Source organism: Triturus cristatus, chromosome 6, assembly GCF_964204655.1.
Source record: "Triturus cristatus chromosome 6, aTriCri1.1, whole genome shotgun sequence".
Taxonomy (NCBI): Eukaryota; Metazoa; Chordata; class Amphibia; order Caudata; family Salamandridae; genus Triturus; species Triturus cristatus.
Window position 1 is genome coordinate 883,653,674 of NC_140589.1, and position 22,462 is coordinate 883,676,135.

Here is a 22,462-nt window from a genome sequence, read left to right on the forward strand (position 1 = left end):
TCCTAGGTCCAAGGAAATGTTTTAGATCAGCCTCAGTTTCTTAAATATTCTGCATTAACATCATCAGTTCCACGTCTGTGTGGAGCTGATCTTGAGGACTCCTTAATCAGCAGGCGGGTACAACAATAAAGTGTTTAATATTACAATACAGGCGAAAATTCAGACACCTTGTCATAGGCTCACCTTGTCCAGGGACCCAAGCATGCTGCCTTTCACCTCTCAGAGCCCTTCACCTAACCTACTGTGCAGCTGTCTCACCTTTAATATCACTGTTCCACAGGCAGCATGATGTCACAATGTTCCTTGTCAGTAGCCTGAACCATGAGCCTTTGCAACCCTGGCATAATCTACATACTTCCAATTGGTGAAGTCTTGGACCACAAATGCAGTGAAGAATAATGGATTGTTACTCTTCATGCATTTTTGCCCATTGGCTCAGATTTGAATGCTTACTGGCCATACGAGCATCTCTGCCAGGCCACCCTATGTCTAGAGACCGTAGATTTAGAGAGTTTATAAACATTGTAGGTTCATCAATGAAGTGTGCTCGCTTCGGCGGCACATATACTAAAATTGGAACGATACAGAGAAGATTAGCATGGCCCCTGCGCAAGGATGACACGCAAATTCGTGAAGCGTTCCATATTTTTACCAGCTTTCAGGAGAGAAATGTTCTATGTTTTCAAGACTAATTGAAATAATAAAGCAGGTTCCAGTGCTTTCCTCCTAATATCTATTTTTCAATTTGTCTCTCCTCAACATTTTTAATGTATTTACCTCGCAGTAATGAAGGTGCACTCTATGGCCAGCTGCATTTAGCAAGGAAGCCTGCAGGACTTCTGGGACTTTTCTTTCCCTTCTTCAGCCTCCCTGTCATTATTCTTCACAACCCCCAAATCTATACTGCTGCCAGCGATGCGTTGCTTTGTGGGAAGCAAGAGAAAGAGAAGGGGAGGGCCTATGCAAATGATGGCCTCAGGGCTGTCTGGGAGTCCCTTTTCAGCAGTACTGTTAAAATCCGCCTTGCAACCAGATTGGTCGGGTAAGCTGAAAAACACCAGGCATGATTGGGCACCAGGTCCTCTAGGCCCTTGGAGGACATATCGGCGCTGCATCCCTCAGTTTCTGAGGTCCAAGAAATGTTCACCCTCCACCCTAATAGAGAGGTCTTGGCCGATCGTGGCCGATCGGGGCAGAAGGGAGCAGGGCAAGATGCTCATGATCCTGCTCTAATAATGAACTGCCTTCCTCTCTCCTTACCTGTGGTTCTGCCTGGCTGCTTGGTTCCAGTTGTAGGCCTACATCCCACAGGCAATTTGCTTGTCCCTCTCACACATGTAAATGGGTCAGCACTCAAGTGCACACACCTGCCTGCACCCACAGACCCTCTCACACACACTTTTCTCAACAAGATTTTTTCCTAGTTTAGAGACTCAGAGACCCATGTTGAAATACAAAAGCAGCACACCACATGACGGCCTTCACATAGAATCCAGCAGCAAATGGGAAACTTTTAACTAGCCGTGGTCCTATTACTGCAGCCCTACCATGGAACGACTGCTGGATGAGTCCTGCTCGAGAATATTGAACCTACAACAAGTCTGAGGTAAATAAGAATTCCACAGGAATACCATAAAACAGGGACCTATGACCCTTTCGAGCCAGATAGGAGTCGAACCTACAATCTTCTGATCCGTAGTCAGACGCGTTATCCATTGCGCCACTGGCCCCATGTAGGATTACCCATACTTTTGTCCTTAAGAGGACCAGAAGTTGTGTGTGTGTGTGTGTGTGTGTTTTAAAACACCATTCCATCAACCTTTTTAGCCACGTTTACTGCTCACAACCAGAAGACACAAGTAAACCCACCTGACCTCCTGAAATTCTGTTCTGTCAGGTGTTCCTAACTTATACAAAGGACTTTAGGAGGACGAAGGACCTAAAAGTCAGGGGAAATGGTCCTAGGTCCAAGGAAATGTTTTAGATCAGCCTCAGTTTCTTAAATATTCTGCATTAACATCATCAGTTCCACGTCTGTGTGGAGCTGATCTTGAGGACTCCTTAATCAGCAGGCGGGTACAACAATAAAGTGTTTAATATTACAATACAGGCGAAAATTCAGACACCTTGTCATAGGCTCACCTTGTCCAGGGACCCAAGCATGCTGCCTTTCACCTCTCAGAGCCCTTCACCTAACCTACTGTGCAGCTGTCTCACCTTTAATATCACTGTTCCACAGGCAGCATGATGTCACAATGTTCCTTGTCAGTAGCCTGAACCATGAGCCTTTGCAACCCTGGCATAATCTACATACTTCCAATTGGTGAAGTCCTGGACCACAAATGCAGTGAAGAATAATGGATTGTTACTCTTCATGCATTTTTGCCCATTGGCTCGGATTTGAATGCTTACTGGCCATACGAGCATCTCTGCCAGGCCACCCTATGTCTAGAGACCGTAGATTTAGAGAGTTTATAAACATTGTAGGTTCATCAATGAAGTGTGCTCGCTTCGGCGGCACATATACTAAAATTGGAACGATACAGAGAAGATTAGCATGGCCCCTGCGCAAGGATGACACGCAAATTCGTGAAGCGTTCCATATTTTTACCAGCTTTCAGGAGAGAAATGTTCTATGTTTTCAAGACTAATTGAAATAATAAAGCAGGTTCCAGTGCTTTCCTCCTAATATCTATTTTTCAATTTGTCTCTCCTCAACATTTTTAATGTATTTACCTCGCAGTAATGAAGGTGCACTCTATGGCCAGCTGCATTTAGCAAGGAAGCCTGCAGGACTTCTGGGACTTTTCTTTCCCTTCTTCAGCCTCCCTGTCATTATTCTTCACAACCCCCAAATCTATACTGCTGCCAGCGATGCGTTGCTTTGTGGGAAGCAAGAGAAAGAGAAGGGGAGGGCCTATGCAAATGATGGCCTCAGGGCTGTCTGGGAGTCCCTTTTCAGCAGTACTGTTAAAATCCGCCTTGCAACCAGATTGGTCGGGTAAGCTGAAAAACACCAGGCATGATTGGGCACCAGGTCCTCTAGGCCCTTGGAGGACATATCGGCGCTGCATCCCTCAGTTTCTGAGGTCCAAGAAATGTTCACCCTCCACCCTAATAGAGAGGTCTTGGCCGATCGTGGCCGATCGGGGCAGAAGGGAGCAGGGCAAGATGCTCATGATCCTGCTCTAATAATGAACTGCCTTCCTCTCTCCTTACCTGTGGTTCTGCCTGGCTGCTTGGTTCCAGTTGTAGGCCTACATCCCACAGGCAATTTGCTTGTCCCTCTCACACATGTAAATGGGTCAGCACTCAAGTACACACACCTGCCTGCACCCACAGACCCTCTCACACACACTTTTCTCAACAAGATTTTTTCCTAGTTTAGAGACTCAGAGACCCATGTTGAAATACAAAAGCAGCACACCACATGACGGCCTTCACATAGAATCCAGCAGCAAATGGGAAACTTTTAACTAGCCGTGGTCCTATTACTGCAGCCCTACCATGGAACGACTGCTGGATGAGTCCTGCTCGAGAATATTGAACCTACAACAAGTCTGAGGTAAATAAGAATTCCACAGGAATACCATAAAACAGGGACCTATGACCCTTTCGAGCCAGATAGGAGTCGAACCTACAATCTTCTGATCCGTAGTCAGACGCGTTATCCATTGCGCCACTGGCCCCATGTAGGATTACCCATACTTTTGTCCTTAAGAGGACCAGAAGTTGTGTGTGTGTGTGTGTGTGTGTGTGTGTTTTAAAACACCATTCCATCAACCTTTTTAGCCACGTTTACTGCTCACAACCAGAAGACACAAGTAAACCCACCTGACCTCCTGAAATTCTGTTCTGTCAGGTGTTCCTAACTTATACAAAGGACTTTAGGAGGACGAAGGACCTAAAAGTCAGGGGAAATGGTCCTAGGTCCAAGGAAATGTTTTAGATCAGCCTCAGTTTCTTAAATATTCTGCATTAACATCATCAGTTCCACGTCTGTGTGGAGCTGATCTTGAGGACTCCTTAATCAGCAGGCGGGTACAACAATAAAGTGTTTAATATTACAATACAGGCGAAAATTCAGACACCTTGTCATAGGCTCACCTTGTCCAGGGACCCAAGCATGCTGCCTTTCACCTCTCAGAGCCCTTCACCTAACCTACTGTGCAGCTGTCTCACCTTTAATATCACTGTTCCACAGGCAGCATGATGTCACAATGTTCCTTGTCAGTAGCCTGAACCATGAGCCTTTGCAACCCTGGCATAATCTACATACTTCCAATTGGTGAAGTCTTGGACCACAAATGCAGTGAAGAATAATGGATTGTTACTCTTCATGCATTTTTGCCCATTGGCTCAGATTTGAATGCTTACTGGCCATACGAGCATCTCTGCCAGGCCACCCTATGTCTAGAGACCGTAGATTTAGAGAGTTTATAAACATTGTAGGTTCATCAATGAAGTGTGCTCGCTTCGGCGGCACATATACTAAAATTGGAACGATACAGAGAAGATTAGCATGGCCCCTGCGCAAGGATGACACGCAAATTCGTGAAGCGTTCCATATTTTTACCAGCTTTCAGGAGAGAAATGTTCTATGTTTTCAAGACTAATTGAAATAATAAAGCAGGTTCCAGTGCTTTCCTCCTAATATCTATTTTTCAATTTGTCTCTCCTCAACATTTTTAATGTATTTACCTCGCAGTAATGAAGGTGCACTCTATGGCCAGCTGCATTTAGCAAGGAAGCCTGCAGGACTTCTGGGACTTTTCTTTCCCTTCTTCAGCCTCCCTGTCATTATTCTTCACAACCCCCAAATCTATACTGCTGCCAGCGATGCGTTGCTTTGTGGGAAGCAAGAGAAAGAGAAGGGGAGGGCCTATGCAAATGATGGCCTCAGGGCTGTCTGGGAGTCCCTTTTCAGCAGTACTGTTAAAATCCGCCTTGCAACCAGATTGGTCGGGTAAGCTGAAAAACACCAGGCATGATTGGGCACCAGGTCCTCTAGGCCCTTGGAGGACATATCGGCGCTGCATCCCTCAGTTTCTGAGGTCCAAGAAATGTTCACGCTCCACCCTAATAGAGAGGTCGTGGCCGATCGGGGCAGAAGGGAGCAGGGCAAGATGCTCATGATCCTGCTCTAATAATGAACTGCCTTCCTCTCTCCTTACCTGTGGTTCTGCCTGGCTGCTTGGTTCCAGTTGTAGGCCTACAACATCCCACAGGCAATTTGCTTGTCCCTCTCACACATGTAAATGGGTCAGCACTCAAGTGCACACACCTGCCTGCACCCACAGACCCTCTCACACACACTTTTCTCAACAAGATTTTTTCCTAGTTTAGAGACTCAGAGACCCATGTTGAAATACAAAAGCAGCACACCACATGACGGCCTTCACATAGAATCCAGCAGCAAATGGGAAACTTTTAACTAGCCGTGGTCCTATTACTGCAGCCCTACCATGGAACGACTGCTGGATGAGTCCTGCTCGAGAATATTGAACCTACAACAAGTCTGAGGTAAATAAGAATTCCACAGGAATACCATAAAACAGGGACCTATGACCCTTTCGAGCCAGATAGGAGTCGAACCTACAATCTTCTGATCCGTAGTCAGACGCGTTATCCATTGCGCCACTGGCCCCATGTAGGATTACCCATACTTTTGTCCTTAAGAGGACCAGAAGTTGTGTGTGTGTGTGTGTGTGTGTTTTAAAACACCATTCCATCAACCTTTTTAGCCACGTTTACTGCTCACAACCAGAAGACACAAGTAAACCCACCTGACCTCCTGAAATTCTGTTCTGTCAGGTGTTCCTAACTTATACAAAGGACTTTAGGAGGACGAAGGACCTAAAAGTCAGGGGAAATGGTCCTAGGTCCAAGGAAATGTTTTAGATCAGCCTCAGTTTCTTAAATATTCTGCATTAACATCATCAGTTCCACGTCTGTGTGGAGCTGATCTTGAGGACTCCTTAATCAGCAGGCGGGTACAACAATAAAGTGTTTAATATTACAATACAGGCGAAAATTCAGACACCTTGTCATAGGCTCACCTTGTCCAGGGACCCAAGCATGCTGCCTTTCACCTCTCAGAGCCCTTCACCTAACCTACTGTGCAGCTGTCTCACCTTTAATATCACTGTTCCACAGGCAGCATGATGTCACAATGTTCCTTGTCAGTAGCCTGAACCATGAGCCTTTGCAACCCTGGCATAATCTACATACTTCCAATTGGTGAAGTCTTGGACCACAAATGCAGTGAAGAATAATGGATTGTTACTCTTCATGCATTTTTGCCCATTGGCTCAGATTTGAATGCTTACTGGCCATACGAGCATCTCTGCCAGGCCACCCTATGTCTAGAGACCGTAGATTTAGAGAGTTTATAAACATTGTAGGTTCATCAATGAAGTGTGCTCGCTTCGGCGGCACATATACTAAAATTGGAACGATACAGAGAAGATTAGCATGGCCCCTGCGCAAGGATGACACGCAAATTCGTGAAGCGTTCCATATTTTTACCAGCTTTCAGGAGAGAAATGTTCTATGTTTTCAAGACTAATTGAAATAATAAAGCAGGTTCCAGTGCTTTCCTCCTAATATCTATTTTTCAATTTGTCTCTCCTCAACATTTTTAATGTATTTACCTCGCAGTAATGAAGGTGCACTCTATGGCCAGCTGCATTTAGCAAGGAAGCCTGCAGGACTTCTGGGACTTTTCTTTCCCTTCTTCAGCCTCCCTGTCATTATTCTTCACAACCCCCAAATCTATACTGCTGCCAGCGATGCGTTGCTTTGTGGGAAGCAAGAGAAAGAGAAGGGGAGGGCCTATGCAAATGATGGCCTCAGGGCTGTCTGGGAGTCCCTTTTCAGCAGTACTGTTAAAATCCGCCTTGCAACCAGATTGGTCGGGTAAGCTGAAAAACACCAGGCATGATTGGGCACCAGGTCCTCTAGGCCCTTGGAGGACATATCGGCGCTGCATCCCTCAGTTTCTGAGGTCCAAGAAATGTTCACCCTCCACCCTAATAGAGAGGTCTTGGCCGATCGTGGCCGATCGGGCAGAAGGGAGCAGGGCAAGATGCTCATGATCCTGCTCTAATAATGAACTGCCTTCCTCTCTCCTTACCTGTGGTTCTGCCTGGCTGCTTGGTTCCAGTTGTAGGCCTACATCCCACAGGCAATTTGCTTGTCCCTCTCACACATGAAAATGGGTCAGCACTCAAGTGCACACACCTGCCTGCACCCACAGACCCTCTCACACACACTTTTCTCAACAAGATTTTTTCCTAGTTTAGAGACTCAGAGACCCATGTTGAAATACAAAAGCAGCACACCACATGACGGCCTTCACATAGAATCCAGCAGCAAATGGGAAACTTTTAACTAGCCGTGGTCCTATTACTGCAGCCCTACCATGGAACGACTGCTGGATGAGTCCTGCTCGAGAATATTGAACCTACAACAAGTCTGAGGTAAATAAGAATTCCACAGGAATACCATAAAACAGGGACCTATGACCCTTTCGAGCCAGATAGGAGTCGAACCTACAATCTTCTGATCCGTAGTCAGACGCGTTATCCATTGCGCCACTGGCCCCATGTAGGATTACCCATACTTTTGTCCTTAAGAGGACCAGAAGTTGTGTGTGTGTGTGTGTGTGTGTTTTAAAACACCATTCCATCAACCTTTTTAGCCACGTTTACTGCTCACAACCAGAAGACACAAGTAAACCCACCTGACCTCCTGAAATTCTGTTCTGTCAGGTGTTCCTAACTTATACAAAGGACTTTAGGAGGACGAAGGACCTAAAAGTCAGGGGAAATGGTCCTAGGTCCAAGGAAATGTTTTAGATCAGCCTCAGTTTCTTAAATATTCTGCATTAACATCATCAGTTCCACGTCTGTGTGGAGCTGATCTTGAGGACTCCTTAATCAGCAGGCGGGTACAACAATAAAGTGTTTAATATTACAATACAGGCGAAAATTCAGACACCTTGTCATAGGCTCACCTTGTCCAGGGACCCAAGCATGCTGCCTTTCACCTCTCAGAGCCCTTCACCTAACCTACTGTGCAGCTGTCTCACCTTTAATATCACTGTTCCACAGGCAGCATGATGTCACAATGTTCCTTGTCAGTAGCCTGAACCATGAGCCTTTGCAACCCTGGCATAATCTACATACTTCCAATTGGTGAAGTCTTGGACCACAAATGCAGTGAAGAATAATGGATTGTTACTCTTCATGCATTTTTGCCCATTGGCTCAGATTTGAATGCTTACTGGCCATACGAGCATCTCTGCCAGGCCACCCTATGTCTAGAGACCGTAGATTTAGAGAGTTTATAAACATTGTAGGTTCATCAATGAAGTGTGCTCGCTTCGGCGGCACATATACTAAAATTGGAACGATACAGAGAAGATTAGCATGGCCCCTGCGCAAGGATGACACGCAAATTCGTGAAGCGTTCCATATTTTTACCAGCTTTCAGGAGAGAAATGTTCTATGTTTTCAAGACTAATTGAAATAATAAAGCAGGTTCCAGTGCTTTCCTCCTAATATCTATTTTTCAATTTGTCTCTCCTCAACATTTTTAATGTATTTACCTCGCAGTAATGAAGGTGCACTCTATGGCCAGCTGCATTTAGCAAGGAAGCCTGCAGGACTTCTGGGACTTTTCTTTCCCTTCTTCAGCCTCCCTGTCATTATTCTTCACAACCCCCAAATCTATACTGCTGCCAGCGATGCGTTGCTTTGTGGGAAGCAAGAGAAAGAGAAGGGGAGGGCCTATGCAAATGATGGCCTCAGGGCTGTCTGGGAGTCCCTTTTCAGCAGTACTGTTAAAATCCGCCTTGCAACCAGATTGGTCGGGTAAGCTGAAAAACACCAGGCATGATTGGGCACCAGGTCCTCTAGGCCCTTGGAGGACATATCGGCGCTGCATCCCTCAGTTTCTGAGGTCCAAGAAATGTTCACCCTCCACCCTAATAGAGAGGTCTTGGCCGATCGTGGCCGATCGGGCAGAAGGGAGCAGGGCAAGATGCTCATGATCCTGCTCTAATAATGAACTGCCTTCCTCTCTCCTTACCTGTGGTTCTGCCTGGCTGCTTGGTTCCAGTTGTAGGCCTACATCCCACAGGCAATTTGCTTGTCCCTCTCACACATGTAAATGGGTCAGCACTCAAGTGCACACACCTGCCTGCACCCACAGACCCTCTCACACACACTTTTCTCAACAAGATTTTTTCCTAGTTTAGAGACTCAGAGACCCATGTTGAAATACAAAAGCAGCACACCACATGACGGCCTTCACATAGAATCCAGCAGCAAATGGGAAACTTTTAACTAGCCGTGGTCCTATTACTGCAGCCCTACCATGGAACGACTGCTGGATGAGTCCTGCTCGAGAAGATTGAACCTACAACAAGTCTGAGGTAAATAAGAATTCCACAGGAATACCATAAAACAGGGACCTATGACCCTTTCGAGCCAGATAGGAGTCGAACCTACAATCTTCTGATCCGTAGTCAGACGCGTTATCCATTGCGCCACTGGCCCCATGTAGGATTACCCATACTTTTGTCCTTAAGAGGACCAGAAGTTGTGTGTGTGTGTGTGTGTGTGTGTGTGTTTTAAAACACTATTCCATCAACCTTTTTAGCCACGTTTACTGCTCACAACCAGAAGACACAAGTAAACCCACCTGACCTCCTGAAATTCTGTTCTGTCAGGTGTTCCTAACTTATACAAAGGACTTTAGGAGGACGAAGGACCTAAAAGTCAGGGGAAATGGTCCTAGGTCCAAGGAAATGTTTTAGATCAGCCTCAGTTTCTTAAATATTCTGCATTAACATCATCAGTTCCACGTCTGTGTGGAGCTGATCTTGAGGACTCCTTAATCAGCAGGCGGGTACAACAATAAAGTGTTTAATATTACAATACAGGCGAAAATTCAGACACCTTGTCATAGGCTCACCTTGTCCAGGGACCCAAGCATGCTGCCTTTCACCTCTCAGAGCCCTTCACCTAACCTACTGTGCAGCTGTCTCACCTTTAATATCACTGTTCCACAGGCAGCATGATGTCACAATGTTCCTTGTCAGTAGCCTGAACCATGAGCCTTTGCAACCCTGGCATAATCTACATACTTCCAATTGGTGAAGTCTTGGACCACAAATGCAGTGAAGAATAATGGATTGTTACTCTTCATGCATTTTTGCCCATTGGCTCAGATTTGAATGCTTACTGGCCATACGAGCATCTCTGCCAGGCCACCCTATGTCTAGAGACCGTAGATTTAGAGAGTTTATAAACATTGTAGGTTCATCAATGAAGTGTGCTCGCTTCGGCGGCACATATACTAAAATTGGAACGATACAGAGAAGATTAGCATGGCCCCTGCGCAAGGATGACACGCAAATTCGTGAAGCGTTCCATATTTTTACCAGCTTTCAGGAGAGAAATGTTCTATGTTTTCAAGACTAATTGAAATAATAAAGCAGGTTCCAGTGCTTTCCTCCTAATATCTATTTTTCAATTTGTCTCTCCTCAACATTTTTAATGTATTTACCTCGCAGTAATGAAGGTGCACTCTATGGCCAGCTGCATTTAGCAAGGAAGCCTGCAGGACTTCTGGGACTTTTCTTTCCCTTCTTCAGCCTCCCTGTCATTATTCTTCACAACCCCCAAATCTATACTGCTGCCAGCGATGCGTTGCTTTGTGGGAAGCAAGAGAAAGAGAAGGGGAGGGCCTATGCAAATGATGGCCTCAGGGCTGTCTGGGAGTCCCTTTTCAGCAGTACTGTTAAAATCCGCCTTGCAACCAGATTGGTCGGGTAAGCTGAAAAACACCAGGCATGATTGGGCACCAGGTCCTCTAGGCCCTTGGAGGACATATCGGCGCTGCATCCCTCAGTTTCTGAGGTCCAAGAAATGTTCACCCTCCACCCTAATAGAGAGGTCTTGGCCGATCGTGGCCGATCGGGCAGAAGGGAGCAGGGCAAGATGCTCATGATCCTGCTCTAATAATGAACTGCCTTCCTCTCTCCTTACCTGTGGTTCTGCCTGGCTGCTTGGTTCCAGTTGTAGGCCTACATCCCACAGGCAATTTGCTTGTCCCTCTCACACATGTAAATGGGTCAGCACTCAAGTGCACACACCTGCCTGCACCCACAGACCCTCTCACACACACTTTTCTCAACAAGATTTTTTCCTAGTTTAGAGACTCAGAGACCCATGTTGAAATACAAAAGCAGCACACCACATGACGGCCTTCACATAGAATCCAGCAGCAAATGGGAAACTTTTAACTAGCCGTGGTCCTATTACTGCAGCCCTACCATGGAACGACTGCTGGATGAGTCCTGCTCGAGAAGATTGAACCTACAACAAGTCTGAGGTAAATAAGAATTCCACAGGAATACCATAAAACAGGGACCTATGACCCTTTCGAGCCAGATAGGAGTCGAACCTACAATCTTCTGATCCGTAGTCAGACGCGTTATCCATTGCGCCACTGGCCCCATGTAGGATTACCCATACTTTTGTCCTTAAGAGGACCAGAAGTTGTGTGTGTGTGTGTGTGTGTGTGTTTTAAAACACCATTCCATCAACCTTTTTAGCCACGTTTACTGCTCACAACCAGAAGACACAAGTAAACCCACCTGACCTCCTGAAATTCTGTTCTGTCAGGTGTTCCTAACTTATACAAAGGACTTTAGGAGGACGAAGGACCTAAAAGTCAGGGGAAATGGTCCTAGGTCCAAGGAAATGTTTTAGATCAGCCTCAGTTTCTTAAATATTCTGCATTAACATCATCAGTTCCACGTCTGTGTGGAGCTGATCTTGAGGACTCCTTAATCAGCAGGCGGGTACAACAATAAAGTGTTTAATATTACAATACAGGCGAAAATTCAGACACCTTGTCATAGGCTCACCTTGTCCAGGGACCCAAGCATGCTGCCTTTCACCTCTCAGAGCCCTTCACCTAACCTACTGTGCAGCTGTCTCACCTTTAATATCACTGTTCCACAGGCAGCATGATGTCACAATGTTCCTTGTCAGTAGCCTGAACCATGAGCCTTTGCAACCCTGGCATAATCTACATACTTCCAATTGGTGAAGTCTTGGACCACAAATGCAGTGAAGAATAATGGATTGTTACTCTTCATGCATTTTTGCCCATTGGCTCAGATTTGAATGCTTACTGGCCATACGAGCATCTCTGCCAGGCCACCCTATGTCTAGAGACCGTAGATTTAGAGAGTTTATAAACATTGTAGGTTCATCAATGAAGTGTGCTCGCTTCGGCGGCACATATACTAAAATTGGAACGATACAGAGAAGATTAGCATGGCCCCTGCGCAAGGATGACACGCAAATTCGTGAAGCGTTCCATATTTTTACCAGCTTTCAGGAGAGAAATGTTCTATGTTTTCAAGACTAATTGAAATAATAAAGCAGGTTCCAGTGCTTTCCTCCTAATATCTATTTTTCAATTTGTCTCTCCTCAACATTTTTAATGTATTTACCTCGCAGTAATGAAGGTGCACTCTATGGCCAGCTGCATTTAGCAAGGAAGCCTGCAGGACTTCTGGGACTTTTCTTTCCCTTCTTCAGCCTCCCTGTCATTATTCTTCACAACCCCCAAATCTATACTGCTGCCAGCGATGCGTTGCTTTGTGGGAAGCAAGAGAAAGAGAAGGGGAGGGCCTATGCAAATGATGGCCTCAGGGCTGTCTGGGAGTCCCTTTTCAGCAGTACTGTTAAAATCCGCCTTGCAACCAGATTGGTCGGGTAAGCTGAAAAACACCAGGCATGATTGGGCACCAGGTCCTCTAGGCCCTTGGAGGACATATCGGCGCTGCATCCCTCAGTTTCTGAGGTCCAAGAAATGTTCACCCTCCACCCTAATAGAGAGGTCTTGGCCGATCGTGGCCGATCGGGGCAGAAGGGAGCAGGGCAAGATGCTCATGATCCTGCTCTAATAATGAACTGCCTTCCTCTCTCCTTACCTGTGGTTCTGCCTGGCTGCTTGGTTCCAGTTGTAGGCCTACATCCCACAGGCAATTTGCTTGTCCCTCTCACACATGTAAATGGGTCAGCACTCAAGTGCACACACCTGCCTGCACCCACAGACCCTCTCACACACACTTTTCTCAACAAGATTTTTTCCTAGTTTAGAGACTCAGAGACCCATGTTGAAATACAAAAGCAGCACACCACATGACGGCCTTCACATAGAATCCAGCAGCAAATGGGAAACTTTTAACTAGCCGTGGTCCTATTACTGCAGCCCTACCATGGAACGACTGCTGGATGAGTCCTGCTCGAGAAGATTGAACCTACAACAAGTCTGAGGTAAATAAGAATTCCACAGGAATACCATAAAACAGGGACCTATGACCCTTTCGAGCCAGATAGGAGTCGAACCTACAATCTTCTGATCCGTAGTCAGACGCGTTATCCATTGCGCCACTGGCCCCATGTAGGATTACCCATACTTTTGTCCTTAAGAGGACCAGAAGTTGTGTGTGTGTGTGTGTGTGTGTGTTTTAAAACACCATTCCATCAACCTTTTTAGCCACGTTTACTGCTCACAACCAGAAGACACAAGTAAACCCACCTGACCTCCTGAAATTCTGTTCTGTCAGGTGTTCCTAACTTATACAAAGGACTTTAGGAGGACGAAGGACCTAAAAGTCAGGGGAAATGGTCCTAGGTCCAAGGAAATGTTTTAGATCAGCCTCAGTTTCTTAAATATTCTGCATTAACATCATCAGTTCCACGTCTGTGTGGAGCTGATCTTGAGGACTCCTTAATCAGCAGGCGGGTACAACAATAAAGTGTTTAATATTACAATACAGGCGAAAATTCAGACACCTTGTCATAGGCTCACCTTGTCCAGGGACCCAAGCATGCTGCCTTTCACCTCTCAGAGCCCTTCACCTAACCTACTGTGCAGCTGTCTCACCTTTAATATCACTGTTCCACAGGCAGCATGATGTCACAATGTTCCTTGTCAGTAGCCTGAACCATGAGCCTTTGCAACCCTGGCATAATCTACATACTTCCAATTGGTGAAGTCTTGGACCACAAATGCAGTGAAGAATAATGGATTGTTACTCTTCATGCATTTTTGCCCATTGGCTCAGATTTGAATGCTTACTGGCCATACGAGCATCTCTGCCAGGCCACCCTATGTCTAGAGACCGTAGATTTAGAGAGTTTATAAACATTGTAGGTTCATCAATGAAGTGTGCTCGCTTCGGCGGCACATATACTAAAATTGGAACGATACAGAGAAGATTAGCATGGCCCCTGCGCAAGGATGACACGCAAATTCGTGAAGCGTTCCATATTTTTACCAGCTTTCAGGAGAGAAATGTTCTATGTTTTCAAGACTAATTGAAATAATAAAGCAGGTTCCAGTGCTTTCCTCCTAATATCTATTTTTCAATTTGTCTCTCCTCAACATTTTTAATGTATTTACCTCGCAGTAATGAAGGTGCACTCTATGGCCAGCTGCATTTAGCAAGGAAGCCTGCAGGACTTCTGGGACTTTTCTTTCCCTTCTTCAGCCTCCCTGTCATTATTCTTCACAACCCCCAAATCTATACTGCTGCCAGCGATGCGTTGCTTTGTGGGAAGCAAGAGAAAGAGAAGGGGAGGGCCTATGCAAATGATGGCCTCAGGGCTGTCTGGGAGTCCCTTTTCAGCAGTACTGTTAAAATCCGCCTTGCAACCAGATTGGTCGGGTAAGCTGAAAAACACCAGGCATGATTGGGCACCAGGTCCTCTAGGCCCTTGGAGGACATATCGGCGCTGCATCCCTCAGTTTCTGAGGTCCAAGAAATGTTCACCCTCCACCCTAATAGAGAGGTCTTGGCCGATCGTGGCCGATCGGGGCAGAAGGGAGCAGGGCAAGATGCTCATGATCCTGCTCTAATAATGAACTGCCTTCCTCTCTCCTTACCTGTGGTTCTGCCTGGCTGCTTGGTTCCAGTTGTAGGCCTACATCCCACAGGCAATTTGCTTGTCCCTCTCACACATGTAAATGGGTCAGCACTCAAGTGCACACACCTGCCTGCACCCACAGACCCTCTCACACACACTTTTCTCAACAAGATTTTTTCCTAGTTTAGAGACTCAGAGACCCATGTTGAAATACAAAAGCAGCACACCACATGACGGCCTTCACATAGAATCCAGCAGCAAATGGGAAACTTTTAACTAGCCGTGGTCCTATTACTGCAGCCCTACCATGGAACGACTGCTGGATGAGTCCTGCTCGAGAAGATTGAACCTACAACAAGTCTGAGGTAAATAAGAATTCCACAGGAATACCATAAAACAGGGACCTATGACCCTTTCGAGCCAGATAGGAGTCGAACCTACAATCTTCTGATCCGTAGTCAGACGCGTTATCCATTGCGCCACTGGCCCCATGTAGGATTACCCATACTTTTGTCCTTAAGAGGACCAGAAGTTGTGTGTGTGTGTGTGTGTGTGTTTTAAAACACCATTCCATCAACCTTTTTAGCCACGTTTACTGCTCACAACCAGAAGACACAAGTAAACCCACCTGACCTCCTGAAATTCTGTTCTGTCAGGTGTTCCTAACTTATACAAAGGACTTTAGGAGGACGAAGGACCTAAAAGTCAGGGGAAATGGTCCTAGGTCCAAGGAAATGTTTTAGATCAGCCTCAGTTTCTTAAATATTCTGCATTAACATCATCAGTTCCACGTCTGTGTGGAGCTGATCTTGAGGACTCCTTAATCAGCAGGCGGGTACAACAATAAAGTGTTTAATATTACAATACAGGCGAAAATTCAGACACCTTGTCATAGGCTCACCTTGTCCAGGGACCCAAGCATGCTGCCTTTCACCTCTCAGAGCCCTTCACCTAACCTACTGTGCAGCTGTCTCACCTTTAATATCACTGTTCCACAGGCAGCATGATGTCACAATGTTCCTTGTCAGTAGCCTGAACCATGAGCCTTTGCAACCCTGGCATAATCTACATACTTCCAATTGGTGAAGTCTTGGACCACAAATGCAGTGAAGAATAATGGATTGTTACTCTTCATGCATTTTTGCCCATTGGCTCAGATTTGAATGCTTACTGGCCATACGAGCATCTCTGCCAGGCCACCCTATGTCTAGAGACCGTAGATTTAGAGAGTTTATAAACATTGTAGGTTCATCAATGAAGTGTGCTCGCTTCGGCGGCACATATACTAAAATTGGAACGATACAGAGAAGATTAGCATGGCCCCTGCGCAAGGATGACACGCAAATTCGTGAAGCGTTCCATATTTTTACCAGCTTTCAGGAGAGAAATGTTCTATGTTTTCAAGACTAATTGAAATAATAAAGCAGGTTCCAGTGCTTTCCTCCTAATATCTATTTTTCAATTTGTCTCTCCTCAACATTTTTAATGTATTTACCTCGCAGTAATGAAGGTGCACTCTATGGCCAGCTGCATTTAGCAAGGAAGCCTGCAGGACTTCTGGGACTTTTCTTTCCCTTCTTCAGCCTCCCTGTCATTATTCTTCACAACCCCCAAATCTATACTGCTGCCAGCGATGCGTTGCTTTGTGGGAAGCAAGAGAAAGAGAAGGGGAGGGCCTATGCAAATGATGGCCTCAGGGCTGTCTGGGAGTCCCTTTTCAGCAGTACTGTTAAAATCCGCCTTGCAACCAGATTGGTCGGGTAAGCTGAAAAACACCAGGCATGATTGGGCACCAGGTCCTCTAGGCCCTTGGAGGACATATCGGCGCTGCATCCCTCAGTTTCTGAGGTCCAAGAAATGTTCACCCTCCACCCTAATAGAGAGGTCTTGGCCGATCGTGGCCGATCGGGCAGAAGGGAGCAGGGCAAGATGCTCATGATCCTGCTCTAATAATGAACTGCCTTCCTCTCTCCTTACCTGTGGTTCTGCCTGGCTGCTTGGTTCCAGTTGTAGGCCTACATCCCACAGGCAATTTGCTTGTCCCTCTCACACATGTAAATGGGTCAGCACTCAAGTGCACACACCTGCCTGCACCCACAGACCCTCTCACACACACTTTTCTCAACAAGATTTTTTCCTAGTTTAGAGACTCAGAGACCCATGTTGAAATACAAAAGCAGCACACCACATGACGGCCTTCACATAGAATCCAGCAGCAAATGGGAAACTTTTAACTAGCCGTGGTCCTATTACTGCAGCCCTACCATGGAACGACTGCTGGATGAGTCCTGCTCGAGAAGATTGAACCTACAACAAGTCTGAGGTAAATAAGAATTCCACAGGAATACCATAAAACAGGGACCTATGACCCTTTCGAGCCAGATAGGAGTCGAACCTACAATCTTCTGATCCGTAGTCAGACGCGTTATCCATTGCGCCACTGGCCCCATGTAGGATTACCCATACTTTTGTCCTTAAGAGGACCAGAAGTTGTGTGTGTGTGTGTGTGTGTGTTTTAAAACACCATTCCATCAACCTTTTTAGCCACGTTTACTGCTCACAACCAGAAGACACAAGTAAACCCACCTGACCTCCTGAAATTCTGTTCTGTCAGGTGTTCCTAACTTATACAAAGGACTTTAGGAGGACGAAGGACCTAAAAGTCAGGGGAAATGGTCCTAGGTCCAAGGAAATGTTTTAGATCAGCCTCAGTTTCTTAAATATTCTGCATTAACATCATCAGTTCCACGTCTGTGTGGAGCTGATCTTGAGGACTCCTTAATCAGCAGGCGGGTACAACAATAAAGTGTTTAATATTACAATACAGGCGAAAATTCAGACACCTTGTCATAGGCTCACCTTGTCCAGGGACCCAAGCATGCTGCCTTTCACCTCTCAGAGCCCTTCACCTAACCTACTGTGCAGCTGTCTCACCTTTAATATCACTGTTCCACAGGCAGCATGATGTCACAATGTTCCTTGTCAGTAGCCTGAACCATGAGCCTTTGCAACCCTGGCATAATCTACATACTTCCAATTGGTGAAGTCTTGGACCACAAATGCAGTGAAGAATAATGGATTGTTACTCTTCATGCATTTTTGCCCATTGGCTCAGATTTGAATGCTTACTGGCCATACGAGCATCTCTGCCAGGCCACCCTATGTCTAGAGACCGTAGATTTAGAGAGTTTATAAACATTGTAGGTTCATCAATGAAGTGTGCTCGCTTCGGCGGCACATATACTAAAATTGGAACGATACAGAGAAGATTAGCATGGCCCCTGCGCAAGGATGACACGCAAATTCGTGAAGCGTTCCATATTTTTACCAGCTTTCAGGAGAGAAATGTTCTATGTTTTCAAGACTAATTGAAATAATAAAGCAGGTTCCAGTGCTTTCCTCCTAATATCTATTTTTCAATTTGTCTCTCCTCAACATTTTTAATGTATTTACCTCGCAGTAATGAAGGTGCACTCTATGGCCAGCTGCATTTAGCAAGGAAGCCTGCAGGACTTCTGGGACTTTTCTTTCCCTTCTTCAGCCTCCCTGTCATTATTCTTCACAACCCCCAAATCTATACTGCTGCCAGCGATGCGTTGCTTTGTGGGAAGCAAGAGAAAGAGAAGGGGAGGGCCTATGCAAATGATGGCCTCAGGGCTGTCTGGGAGTCCCTTTTCAGCAGTACTGTTAAAATCCGCCTTGCAACCAGATTGGTCGGGTAAGCTGAAAAACACCAGGCATGATTGGGCACCAGGTCCTCTAGGCCCTTGGAGGACATATCGGCGCTGCATCCCTCAGTTTCTGAGGTCCAAGAAATGTTCACCCTCCACCCTAATAGAGAGGTCTTGGCCGATCGTGGCCGATCGGGGCAGAAGGGAGCAGGGCAAGATGCTCATGATCCTGCTCTAATAATGAACTGCCTTCCTCTCTCCTTACCTGTGGTTCTGCCTGGCTGCTTGGTTCCAGTTGTAGGCCTACATCCCACAGGCAATTTGCTTGTCCCTCTCACACATGTAAATGGGTCAGCACTCAAGTGCACACACCTGCCTGCACCCACAGACCCTCTCACACACACTTTTCTCAACAAGATTTTTTCCTAGTTTAGAGACTCAGAGACCCATGTTGAAATACAAAAGCAGCACACCACATGACGGCCTTCACATAGAATCCAGCAGCAAATGGGAAACTTTTAACTAGCCGTGGTCCTATTACTGCAGCCCTACCATGGAACGACTGCTGGATGAGTCCTGCTCGAGAAGATTGAACCTACAACAAGTCTGAGGTAAATAAGAATTCCACAGGAATACCATAAAACAGGGACCTATGACCCTTTCGAGCCAGATAGGAGTCGAACCTACAATCTTCTGATCCGTAGTCAGACGCGTTATCCATTGCGCCACTGGCCCCATGTAGGATTACCCATACTTTTGTCCTTAAGAGGACCAGAAGTTGTGTGTGTGTGTGTGTGTGTGTGTTTTAAAACACCATTCCATCAACCTTTTTAGCCACGTTTACTGCTCACAACCAGAAGACACAAGTAAACCCACCTGACCTCCTGAAATTCTGTTCTGTCAGGTGTTCCTAACTTATACAAAGGACTTTAGGAGGACGAAGGACCTAAAAGTCAGGGGAAATGGTCCTAGGTCCAAGGAAATGTTTTAGATCAGCCTCAGTTTCTTAAATATTCTGCATTAACATCATCAGTTCCACGTCTGTGTGGAGCTGATCTTGAGGACTCCTTAATCAGCAGGCGGGTACAACAATAAAGTGTTTAATATTACAATACAGGCGAAAATTCAGACACCTTGTCATAGGCTCACCTTGTCCAGGGACCCAAGCATGCTGCCTTTCACCTCTCAGAGCCCTTCACCTAACCTACTGTGCAGCTGTCTCACCTTTAATATCACTGTTCCACAGGCAGCATGATGTCACAATGTTCCTTGTCAGTAGCCTGAACCATGAGCCTTTGCAACCCTGGCATAATCTACATACTTCCAATTGGTGAAGTCTTGGACCACAAATGCAGTGAAGAATAATGGATTGTTACTCTTCATGCATTTTTGCCCATTGGCTCAGATTTGAATGCTTACTGGCCATACGAGCATCTCTGCCAGGCCACCCTATGTCTAGAGACCGTAGATTTAGAGAGTTTATAAACATTGTAGGTTCATCAATGAAGTGTGCTCGCTTCGGCGGCACATATACTAAAATTGGAACGATACAGAGAAGATTAGCATGGCCCCTGCGCAAGGATGACACGCAAATTCGTGAAGCGTTCCATATTTTTACCAGCTTTCAGGAGAGAAATGTTCTATGTTTTCAAGACTAATTGAAATAATAAAGCAGGTTCCAGTGCTTTCCTCCTAATATCTATTTTTCAATTTGTCTCTCCTCAACATTTTTAATGTATTTACCTCGCAGTAATGAAGGTGCACTCTATGGCCAGCTGCATTTAGCAAGGAAGCCTGCAGGACTTCTGGGACTTTTCTTTCCCTTCTTCAGCCTCCCTGTCATTATTCTTCACAACCCCCAAATCTATACTGCTGCCAGCGATGCGTTGCTTTGTGGGAAGCAAGAGAAAGAGAAGGGGAGGGCCTATGCAAATGATGGCCTCAGGGCTGTCTGGGAGTCCCTTTTCAGCAGTACTGTTAAAATCCGCCTTGCAACCAGATTGGTCGGGTAAGCTGAAAAACACCAGGCATGATTGGGCACCAGGTCCTCTAGGCCCTTGGAGGACATATCGGCGCTGCATCCCTCAGTTTCTGAGGTCCAAGAAATGTTCACCCTCCACCCTAATAGAGAGGTCTTGGCCGATCGTGGCCGATCGGGGCAGAAGGGAGCAGGGCAAGATGCTCATGATCCTGCTCTAATAATGAACTGCCTTCCTCTCTCCTTACCTGTGGTTCTGCCTGGCTGCTTGGTTCCAGTTGTAGGCCTACATCCCACAGGCAATTTGCTTGTCCCTCTCACACATGTAAATGGGTCAGCACTCAAGTGCACACACCTGCCTGCACCCACAGACCCTCTCACACACACTTTTCTCAACAAGATTTTTTCCTAGTTTAGAGACTCAGAGACCCATGTTGAAATACAAAAGCAGCACACCACATGACGGCCTTCACATAGAATCCAGCAGCAAATGGGAAACTTTTAACTAGCCGTGGTCCTATTACTGCAGCCCTACCATGGAACGACTGCTGGATGAGTCCTGCTCGAGAATATTGAACCTACAACAAGTCTGAGGTAAATAAGAATTCCACAGGAATACCATAAAACAGGGACCTATGACCCTTTCGAGCCAGATAGGAGTCGAACCTACAATCTTCTGATCCGTAGTCAGACGCGTTATCCATTGCGCCACTGGCCCCATGTAGGATTACCCATACTTTTGTCCTTAAGAGGACCAGAAGTTGTGTGTGTGTGTGTGTGTGTGTTTTAAAACACCATTCCATCAACCTTTTTAGCCACGTTTACTGCTCACAACCAGAAGACACAAGTAAACCCACCTGACCTCCTGAAATTCTGTTCTGTCAGGTGTTCCTAACTTATACAAAGGACTTTAGGAGGACGAAGGACCTAAAAGTCAGGGGAAATGGTCCTAGGTCCAAGGAAATGTTTTAGATCAGCCTCAGTTTCTTAAATATTCTGCATTAACATCATCAGTTCCACGTCTGTGTGGAGCTGATCTTGAGGACTCCTTAATCAGCAGGCGGGTACAACAATAAAGTGTTTAATATTACAATACAGGCGAAAATTCAGACACCTTGTCATAGGCTCACCTTGTCCAGGGACCCAAGCATGCTGCCTTTCACCTCTCAGAGCCCTTCACCTAACCTACTGTGCAGCTGTCTCACCTTTAATATCACTGTTCCACAGGCAGCATGATGTCACAATGTTCCTTGTCAGTAGCCTGAACCATGAGCCTTTGCAACCCTGGCATAATCTACATACTTCCAATTGGTGAAGTCCTGGACCACAAATGCAGTGAAGAATAATGGATTGTTACTCTTCATGCATTTTTGCCCATTGGCTCGGATTTGAATGCTTACTGGCCATACGAGCATCTCTGCCAGGCCACCCTATGTCTAGAGACCGTAGATTTAGAGAGTTTATAAACATTGTAGGTTCATCAATGAAGTGTGCTCGCTTCGGCGGCACATATACTAAAATTGGAACGATACAGAGAAGATTAGCATGGCCCCTGCGCAAGGATGACACGCAAATTCGTGAAGCGTTCCATATTTTTACCAGCTTTCAGGAGAGAAATGTTCTATGTTTTCAAGACTAATTGAAATAATAAAGCAGGTTCCAGTGCTTTCCTCCTAATATCTATTTTTCAATTTGTCTCTCCTCAACATTTTTAATGTATTTACCTCGCAGTAATGAAGGTGCACTCTATGGCCAGCTGCATTTAGCAAGGAAGCCTGCAGGACTTCTGGGACTTTTCTTTCCCTTCTTCAGCCTCCCTGTCATTATTCTTCACAACCCCCAAATCTATACTG

At 45.9% G+C, this 22,462-nt stretch overlaps 23 non-coding genes across 23 annotated transcripts; 12 read left to right on the forward strand and 11 right to left on the reverse strand.

Moving 5' to 3' along the window:
• Nucleotides 1-543: 543 nt before the first annotated feature.
• Nucleotides 544-650, forward strand: LOC146819658 (U6 spliceosomal RNA). Its single transcript, XR_014964209.1, has one exon. It is a non-coding gene; the product is annotated as a U6 spliceosomal RNA (small nuclear RNA).
• Nucleotides 651-1,657: 1,007 nt separating this feature from the next.
• TRNAR-ACG (transfer RNA arginine (anticodon ACG)) lies at nt 1,658-1,730 on the reverse strand. The gene has a single exon. It is a non-coding gene; the product is annotated as a tRNA-Arg (tRNA).
• A 772-nt stretch (nt 1,731-2,502) lies between these two features.
• Nucleotides 2,503-2,609, forward strand: LOC146819660 (U6 spliceosomal RNA). Its single transcript, XR_014964210.1, has one exon. It is a non-coding gene; the product is annotated as a U6 spliceosomal RNA (small nuclear RNA).
• A 1,007-nt stretch (nt 2,610-3,616) lies between these two features.
• On the reverse strand, nt 3,617-3,689 carry TRNAR-ACG (transfer RNA arginine (anticodon ACG)). The gene has a single exon. It is a non-coding gene; the product is annotated as a tRNA-Arg (tRNA).
• A 778-nt stretch (nt 3,690-4,467) lies between these two features.
• Nucleotides 4,468-4,574, forward strand: LOC146819662 (U6 spliceosomal RNA). The gene has a single exon (XR_014964211.1). It is a non-coding gene; the product is annotated as a U6 spliceosomal RNA (small nuclear RNA).
• Nucleotides 4,575-5,574: 1,000 nt separating this feature from the next.
• TRNAR-ACG (transfer RNA arginine (anticodon ACG)) lies at nt 5,575-5,647 on the reverse strand. The gene has a single exon. It is a non-coding gene; the product is annotated as a tRNA-Arg (tRNA).
• Nucleotides 5,648-6,419: 772 nt separating this feature from the next.
• LOC146819664 (U6 spliceosomal RNA) lies at nt 6,420-6,526 on the forward strand. The gene has a single exon (XR_014964212.1). It is a non-coding gene; the product is annotated as a U6 spliceosomal RNA (small nuclear RNA).
• Nucleotides 6,527-7,532: 1,006 nt separating this feature from the next.
• Nucleotides 7,533-7,605, reverse strand: TRNAR-ACG (transfer RNA arginine (anticodon ACG)). Its single transcript has one exon. It is a non-coding gene; the product is annotated as a tRNA-Arg (tRNA).
• Nucleotides 7,606-8,377: 772 nt separating this feature from the next.
• LOC146819666 (U6 spliceosomal RNA) lies at nt 8,378-8,484 on the forward strand. Its single transcript, XR_014964213.1, has one exon. It is a non-coding gene; the product is annotated as a U6 spliceosomal RNA (small nuclear RNA).
• A 1,006-nt stretch (nt 8,485-9,490) lies between these two features.
• On the reverse strand, nt 9,491-9,563 carry TRNAR-ACG (transfer RNA arginine (anticodon ACG)). The gene has a single exon. It is a non-coding gene; the product is annotated as a tRNA-Arg (tRNA).
• Nucleotides 9,564-10,341: 778 nt separating this feature from the next.
• On the forward strand, nt 10,342-10,448 carry LOC146819668 (U6 spliceosomal RNA). The gene has a single exon (XR_014964214.1). It is a non-coding gene; the product is annotated as a U6 spliceosomal RNA (small nuclear RNA).
• Nucleotides 10,449-11,454: 1,006 nt separating this feature from the next.
• TRNAR-ACG (transfer RNA arginine (anticodon ACG)) lies at nt 11,455-11,527 on the reverse strand. Its single transcript has one exon. It is a non-coding gene; the product is annotated as a tRNA-Arg (tRNA).
• A 774-nt stretch (nt 11,528-12,301) lies between these two features.
• Nucleotides 12,302-12,408, forward strand: LOC146819670 (U6 spliceosomal RNA). The gene has a single exon (XR_014964215.1). It is a non-coding gene; the product is annotated as a U6 spliceosomal RNA (small nuclear RNA).
• A 1,007-nt stretch (nt 12,409-13,415) lies between these two features.
• TRNAR-ACG (transfer RNA arginine (anticodon ACG)) lies at nt 13,416-13,488 on the reverse strand. The gene has a single exon. It is a non-coding gene; the product is annotated as a tRNA-Arg (tRNA).
• A 774-nt stretch (nt 13,489-14,262) lies between these two features.
• LOC146819672 (U6 spliceosomal RNA) lies at nt 14,263-14,369 on the forward strand. Its single transcript, XR_014964217.1, has one exon. It is a non-coding gene; the product is annotated as a U6 spliceosomal RNA (small nuclear RNA).
• A 1,007-nt stretch (nt 14,370-15,376) lies between these two features.
• Nucleotides 15,377-15,449, reverse strand: TRNAR-ACG (transfer RNA arginine (anticodon ACG)). The gene has a single exon. It is a non-coding gene; the product is annotated as a tRNA-Arg (tRNA).
• Nucleotides 15,450-16,221: 772 nt separating this feature from the next.
• LOC146819674 (U6 spliceosomal RNA) lies at nt 16,222-16,328 on the forward strand. The gene has a single exon (XR_014964218.1). It is a non-coding gene; the product is annotated as a U6 spliceosomal RNA (small nuclear RNA).
• Nucleotides 16,329-17,334: 1,006 nt separating this feature from the next.
• Nucleotides 17,335-17,407, reverse strand: TRNAR-ACG (transfer RNA arginine (anticodon ACG)). The gene has a single exon. It is a non-coding gene; the product is annotated as a tRNA-Arg (tRNA).
• A 772-nt stretch (nt 17,408-18,179) lies between these two features.
• Nucleotides 18,180-18,286, forward strand: LOC146819676 (U6 spliceosomal RNA). Its single transcript, XR_014964219.1, has one exon. It is a non-coding gene; the product is annotated as a U6 spliceosomal RNA (small nuclear RNA).
• A 1,007-nt stretch (nt 18,287-19,293) lies between these two features.
• TRNAR-ACG (transfer RNA arginine (anticodon ACG)) lies at nt 19,294-19,366 on the reverse strand. Its single transcript has one exon. It is a non-coding gene; the product is annotated as a tRNA-Arg (tRNA).
• A 774-nt stretch (nt 19,367-20,140) lies between these two features.
• On the forward strand, nt 20,141-20,247 carry LOC146819678 (U6 spliceosomal RNA). Its single transcript, XR_014964221.1, has one exon. It is a non-coding gene; the product is annotated as a U6 spliceosomal RNA (small nuclear RNA).
• Nucleotides 20,248-21,254: 1,007 nt separating this feature from the next.
• TRNAR-ACG (transfer RNA arginine (anticodon ACG)) lies at nt 21,255-21,327 on the reverse strand. Its single transcript has one exon. It is a non-coding gene; the product is annotated as a tRNA-Arg (tRNA).
• A 772-nt stretch (nt 21,328-22,099) lies between these two features.
• LOC146819680 (U6 spliceosomal RNA) lies at nt 22,100-22,206 on the forward strand. Its single transcript, XR_014964222.1, has one exon. It is a non-coding gene; the product is annotated as a U6 spliceosomal RNA (small nuclear RNA).
• The last annotated feature ends 256 nt before the right edge of the window (nt 22,207-22,462 follow it).